Source organism: Macaca nemestrina, chromosome 19 (genome assembly GCF_043159975.1).
Source record: "Macaca nemestrina isolate mMacNem1 chromosome 19, mMacNem.hap1, whole genome shotgun sequence".
NCBI classification, from domain to species: Eukaryota; Metazoa; Chordata; class Mammalia; order Primates; family Cercopithecidae; genus Macaca; species Macaca nemestrina.
In genome coordinates, this window is record NC_092143.1 from 73,627,928 (window position 1) to 73,635,718 (window position 7,791).

A 7,791-nucleotide genomic window follows, 5' to 3' on the forward strand; every position below is an offset into this window, starting at 1 on the left:
ATCAAAACAATGCAGTACTGGCATTAAGATAGATATACGTATACCAATGCAATGGAATTGAGAGTCCAGAAATAAACCCATACAGCTATTACCAAATTTTTTTTTTTTTTTTGAGACAGAGTCTTGCTCTGTTGCGCAGGCTGGAGTGCAGTGGTACAATCTCGGCTCACAACAACCTCTGCCTCCCGGGTTCAAGCAGTTCCCCCTGCCTCAGCCTCCTGTGTAGCTGAGATTACAGGTGCCTGCCACCACGCCTAGCAAATTTTTCTATTTGTAGTAGAAACGGGGTTTTGCCATGTTGGCCAGGCTGGTCTTGAACTCCTGACCTCAGGTGATCCACCCACCTTGGCCTCCCAAAGTGCTGGGATTACAGGCACGAGCCACCACGCTCAGCCAATGACCAATTTTTGACAGTGGTACCAAGTTCCTTTGATGGGGGAAGAATAGACTCTTCAAAAATACTGGGAAAACTAGAATTCCACATGGGAAAGAATGAAATTGGATGCCTACCTTATGCCGTATGCAAAAAATAACTCAAAATGATCAACAGCCTAAATACAAGAGCTAAAACCATAAAACTCTTCGAATAAAATATGGGGTAAATCATAATGGCCTTGGAATCAGCAAGAAATTCTTATATGTGGGAGGGGGGAGGGGGAATGGATAGCATTAGGAGATACACCTAATGTAAATGACGAGTTAATGGGTGCAGCACACCAACATGGCACATGTATACATGTGTAACAAACCTGCATGTGGTGCACATGTACCCTAGAACTTAAAAAAAAAAAAAAAAAAGTCTTATATGCGACAACAAAAGCACCAGCATCAAAATTAAAAATAAATAAATTGGACTTCATCAAAACTCAAAACTTCTCTGCACCAAAGGGCATTATCAAAAAAGTAAAAAAGCAAACTACAGAATAAGAGAAATCATACATGATTCTCATATGTAAATCATATATCTCATAGGGATTTAATATCCCAAATAGTTGAAGAGCTCCTAAAACTCAAAAACAAAAAGAAAACCCAATTGTTAAATGGGCAAAGGACTTGAATTGACGTTACTCCAAGGAAAATATATAGCCAATAAACACATAAAAAGATGCTCAACATTCTTGGTTATTAGGAAGATGTAAATCAAAACCACAATGAAATAACACTTCACATCTACTAGGATGTCTATAATTCAAAAAACAAAACACCTACAGAAAATAACAAGTACAAATGATCTCCAACTTATAATGGTTTGACAGGATTTTTTTTTTTTTTTTTTTTACTTTATGACGGTACAAAAGCAAGATGCATTCACTAGAAAACCGTATCTGAATTTTTGAATCTGGATCTTTTTCTGGGCTGGTTGGTGGTGTATTAGATGCATGTTTGGCTGGGTGTGGTGGCTCATGCCTGTAATCCTAGTATTTTGGGAAGCCGAGGCAGGCAGATCATTTGAGCCCAGAAGTTCAAGACCAGCCTGGGCAACATGGTGAAACTCTGTATTTACCAAAAAAAAAAAAAAAAATTGCCAGGTATGGTGGCATGTGCCTATAGTCCCAGATACTTGGAAGGCTGAGGTGGGAAGATTGCTTGAGCCTGGGAGGTTGAGGATGCAGTGAGTCAAGATCACGCCATTGCACTCCAGCCTGGGCAACAGAGCGAGACAGTCTCAAAAAAAAAAAAAAAAAAAATAGCATTTTCAACTTACAGTACTTTCAGTGTATGATGGGTTTATTGGGGCACAACAATTTCATTGTAAGTTGAGGAGCATCTGAATTGGCAAGGGCATGGAGATATTGGAACCCTCATACATTGCTGATGGAAATTAAAAAAATGATGCCATTGTGATTCTTCAAAAAGATAAATATAGTATAATTCCCATATGATCTAGCATTTACACTCCTAGGAGTATACCTGAAGAATTGAAAACAGGGACAGAAACAGATACTTGTATGGCAACGATATTAGTCATAGTTCTCCAGAGAAACAGAACCAGTACAATATAAATATATAGATATATAAAAAGGGGATTCATTATGGGAATTGGCTCATGCAATTATGAAGGCTGAAAAGTCCCACAAGATGCCATCTGCAGTCTGGCAATGCAGGAAAGCCAGTGGTATCATTTATTCCAAGTCTGAAGTCCTGAGAACCAGGGGAGACAGTGGTGTAACTCCCACTCCATACACAAGACCTGAGAACCAGGGAGGCTGCTGGTGTATGTCCCAGAGGTGTCCAAAGTCCCAAGACCCAAGAGCTCCCATCTCCAAGGGTGAGAAAAGATGGATGTCCCAGCTCAAGGAGAGGGGGAGAGAGAGAGAGAGAGAGAGAGAGAGAGAGAGAGAGAGAGAGAGAGAGATTATTCTTTTCTATTTGTTCCTTCAAGGGACCAGATGATGCCCACGCAGCACATAGTTCTTTACCAGGTGGGCTGACCCCCCAAGGGAGTCATTCCTGAAGGGTCTACGTCATTAGTCATGCCTGCATTGGGCTGTCGTTTTTCCACTGATTTAATCACTGAGCATGGTAGTCCTAACAGATGCCCTAATGGAGCTCCTGTATTCTAGACATACTCTTCCCCACCTCCATGGTGGAGTAGTGTGCAATTTCCCCTTTGTACCCTGGATCAATCACCCCAGCCAGCACCATAACTCCTTTCTGGACCTGTTGACTCAGAGGCATGAGGAGTCCAAAGTGGCCAGATGGCAGTCTTAACTTCCAGCTCAGTGAAAGCATTGTTGTCTCCTGGTGGAAACATTCCTCCCTTTGGAACCAAGGCTTCTGGGCCAGCAGAGGAAAAAGTTGTAGGAACAGGAAACAAAAATTGTGCTAGTGGGTCACTAGGAGCAATCCCAGCTACCAGAGAAACAGCACTGTATATTGGATGCTGATTCGGAGCATATACAGCCTTCTGGAGAAACTTGCCCCAGGCCTGCAGCGTACTGCCACCTAGCTGGCCCTGTAACTGAGTTTTCCACAGAATATGTCACCATTCTGTCAAGCCAGCTGCTTCAGGACAGTGGGTAATAGGGTAAGACCAGTGAATTTAATGAGCATGAGCCCACTGCCACACATCTTTGGTGAGTTCTTTGGTCAGAAGCAATGCTGTGTGGCATGCCATGATAGCAGCTAAGGCGTCCTGTAAGTCCTTGGATGGTAGTTTTGGCAGGCGCATTGCATGTGGGGGAGGCAAATCCATATTCAGAGTGTCTCTCCCAGTAAGGAGAAAACATTCCCCTTTTCATGATGAAGCAGTCCAGTGTAATCAATCTGCCACCAATCTGCCACTCAAGGCTGACCACCTTGGAGAAGAGTGATGTATCAGGGGTTCAGTGTTGATTTCAGGCAGGTTGGGCAGTCAGCAGTGGCTATAGCCAGGTTGGTCTTGGTGAGTGGAAGTCCATGTTGCTAATGTATAACCTGCTATTATGGCCTTATGCCATTATATGCCATTATACATTATGCCATGTATAACCTGCCATTATGGGCTGGGTGTGGTGGCTCACGCCTATAATCCCACCACTTTGGGAGGCTAAGGCAGGAGGATCACTTGAACCCAAGAATTCAAGACCAGTCTGGGCAATATGGTGAGATCTTGTCTCTACAGAAATAAAAAAATAAATAGCCAGGTGTGGTGGCGTGTGCCTGAGGTTTCAGCTACTGAGGAGACTGAGGCAGGAGGATTGCATGAGCTCAGGAGTTGGAGGCTGTAGTGAGCCATGGGTGCACCACTACACTCTAGCATGGGTGACAGAGTGAGACCTTGTCCAAAAAAAAAAGAAAAGAAAAACAATTCAATATAAAAATGGACAGAATGGCCAGGCGAGGTGGCTCACGCCTGTAATCCCAGCACCCTGGGAGGCCCAGGCAGATGGATCACCTAAGATTAGGAGTTCAAGACCAGCCTGACCAACATGGTGAAACCCTGTCTCTACTAAAAATACAAAAAGTAGCCTAGTGTGGTATGTGCACCTGTAGTCCCAGTTACTTGGGAGGCTGAGGCAAGAGAATTGCTTGAACCCAGGAGGTGGAGGTTGCAGTGAGCTGAGATCACACCATTGCACTCCTGCACTCCAACCTGGGCAACAAGAGCAACACTCTGTCTCAAAAAAAAAAAAAAAAAAAAAAAAAAAAAAAAAAGACAGAAGGCTGGAATCTGCACTGCAAAAGAGGAAACTCAAGTGGCCAATAAGTGAAGATATGCTCAACTTCAATATTAGGAATAATTAGGAATAAAGAAACAAGACCAGATACATTTCAGGATACAAAATAAATATATAAAAATCAATTGTATGTCTATATGCCAGCATTAGTTAGAAAATTAAAAACTTTAAAATTGCAATTTAGCTAGAGTTAAAGAATAATATTACAAAAATATTATTTACAAAATAATCATAATCTTAACTAATAGCAGTAGTTTTTGAAGGGGAATATGAGAAAGAGGATTTGTTTTACAACCTGAGTTTAAAATGTATATGGATATGCCAACCAATTGGATAAGCTAGATGAAATGGACAAATTCCTAGAAATACACAACTTACTAAAACTCAATCATGAAGAAATAGAAAATCTGAATACAGCTTGTCCTAGTCAGCTTGGTCTACTATAACAAAATGCCACAAACTGTCCTGATTAGCAATTTCCCTCTCTCCCTCCCTTTCTTCCTCTCCTCTGGTTTCCTCTCCTTTCCTCTCCTTTCCCCTCCTTTCTTCTCCTTTCCTTTCCTTTCCTTTCTCTCCTTTCTCTCTTTCTCTTGTTTCTTTCTCTTTCTTTTTTCAGGGTCTTGCTCTGTCACCCAGGCTGGAGTGCAGTAATACCAACACAGTTCACTGCAGCCTCTACCTCCTGGGCTCAAGTGAACCGCCCACCTCAGCCTTCTGAGTAGTTGAGACTACAGGTGGGCATCACCACACCCCACTAATTTTTGTATTTTTTGTAGAGATGGAGTTTTGCTGTGTTGCCCAGGCTGGTTTTGAACTCCTAGGCTCAAGTGATCCACCCACCTTGGCCTCCCAAAGTGCTAGGATTACAGGCATGAGCCATGGCACTAGCTAACAATTTCTTTCTTACAGTTCTGCAGATTGGAAGTCAGATCAGGATGCCAGCAGGGTTGGGTTCTTGCTGAGGGCCCTTTTTCAAGTTTCAGAGAGCTGACCTCTCCCTGTATCCTTACATGACAGAAAGAGAGTTAGTTCTCTTCCTCTTCTTATAGGAGAACTGATCCCCTCATGGGGCTCCTCAGTATCTAATTACCTGCCAAAGGCCCCCATTAGTTAGTTTTGACATTTTTGAACTTTATAGAAATAAAAAAATTATACTTTAATGGAAGAATCTTCTCTAACTTATTTCTTTCACTTAACGTGCTTGGAGATTCATTCATATTGATGTGCACATCAGTAGTCATCCATGTTCACTGCTGTATAGTATTCCATTGTGTGGATGTACCACAATTTATCTATATTACTTTTTTTTGTTTTGTTTTGTTGTTTTGTTTTTGAGACAGAGTCTCACTCTGTCTCCTAGGCTGGAGTTCAGTGGTGTGAATTTAGCTCACTGTAACCTCTGCCTCCCAGGTTCAAGCGATTCTCGTGTCTCGGCCTCCTGAGTAGCTGGGATTACAGGTGCATGCCACCACGCCTGGCTAATTTTTGTATTGTTAGTAGAGATGGGGTTTCATCATGTTGGCCAGGCTGGTCTTGAACTCCTGACCTCAAGTGATCTGCCCACCTTGGCCTCCCAAAGTACTGGGGTTACATGCATGAGCCACCATACCCAGCCTTATCCATTTTACTTTTAATAAAGATTTCAGTTGTTTCTCATTTTGGCTATTATAAACATCACTGGAACTTTTTTGATTTTTTTTGAGACAAGGTCTCACTCTGTTACCCAGATTGGGGTACAGTGGTATGATTGCAGCTCACTGCAGCCTCAACCTCCTGGGCTCAAATGATCCTCCCACCTCAGCCTCCCAAGCAGCTGCCATAGGTGCATGCCACCATGCCCAGCTAATTTTAAAAATTTTTTGTTGAGATGGGGTCTCACTATGTTGCCCAGGCCGGGTACCATTTTAGTATAAGTCTCCTGATGCACTTGTCCAAGATTTCCTTAAGGGTATATATCTAGGGGTGCAATTGCTGGGTTTTAGAGTATGTACCTGTTCAAATATAAATAGTAATGCAGGCTGTTTTCCAAAGTAGTTGAACCAGTTCAGACCCTATCTTAGTCTGTTTTGTGTTGCTTTAAAGGAACACCTGAGGCTGGGTAATTTATAAAGAAAAGAGGTTTATTGGGCTCATGGTTCTACAGGCTGTACAAGAGGCATGGCCCCAGCACTTATATCTGATGGGGGCCTCAGGCTGCTTCTACTCAGGGCAGAAGGCAAAATGATGCCAACATGTGCAGAGGTCACAAGGCAAGAGAGGAAGCAGGAGAGTCGGGGAGTGCCAGGCTCCTTTTTAACAACCAGCAATCATGAGAACTAACAGAGTGAGAACTGACCCCCTTCCCCAGAGAGGGCAATAATCTATTCATGAGGGACCTGCCCCATGACCCGAACACCTCCCATTAGGCCCTTCTTCCAACTTGGGGATCCCATTTCAACATGAGATTTGGAGGGACAGAGGTCCAAACGATAGTACACCCCTACCAGGAGCACATGACGGTTTCTCTCCATATTCTCACTAGCACGGGGCATTGTCAGACTTGTACATTTTTTTCCATCTGTCAGGCATGCAGCGTGATCCAACTGTACAGATATTAACTCAGGAAGTGGGTATTAACTTGTACTTTCATGATTATTAATGAGGTTGAGTGTATTGACATTTATTGGCCATTTGATTTTCTTCTTTCTTTGAAGTGCAGATTCCGGTTTTTTGTCTATTTTTCTACTGGATTGTTTGTCTTTCTCTTGTTGATTTGTTGTCGTTGCTGATTTGCTAAGTTCCACTATACATTCTTTCTCAGTTATTTGTTGCAACATCTGAGAAGGCCTGGAGGCACCGGAGAAGCTTCAAAGAAGGGCTGAGGACCAGGGTCCTGTAGGTGGAGCTGAAGTTCTCCAGGCAGTGGGGCTTATCCCTGCCATCCCACACAGACGAGCAGCTTGTGCAAGGATTTCATTGGCTGAAGGGCCTCCAATCACACATCACTGGAAAGAGGTAGAAGGGAGAAAGAATTGCTTTCTCCACTCAGCTTTCCCAGGCAAATTCGATGTGTTTCTGGCTTGAACATTCCTGTGTTTGAAGACTGCTTACAATGTGGATTAAATGGATTTGTGTATCTCCAGTTGGGGCTTTAGCTCCACCCGGAGTCTTTGAAGGCTTATCACTGAGAAATTACCACAGATCTCTGAGGAGGAGACTGGGGCAGATTGGAGGACAGCATCCTCTAAATGAAATCATTTTCATGGTCAAGACTTGCTCCCTTTCCTTTTTTTTTTTTTTTTTTTTTTTTTTTTTTGAGACAGAGTCTCGCTCTGTTGCCCAGGCTGGACTGCAGTGGTGTGATCTCAGCTCACTACACCCTCAGCCTCTCGGGGTCAAGCAATTCTCTTGCCTCAGCCTCCTGAGAAGGTGCCCGCCACCACGCCAGCTAATTTTTGTATTTTTAGTAGAGATGGGGTTTCACCAATGTTGGCCAGGATGGTCTCAAACTCCTGACCTCATGTGATCTGCCTGCCTTGGCCTCCCGAAGTGCTCCTTTAAAATTCTGAAGTATCTTGAAGTATTTGGAACCCCAGCCTAATAAGATTATTCATCATGAATCTGCCCTTCAAAAGATATAATTTATTTGTAT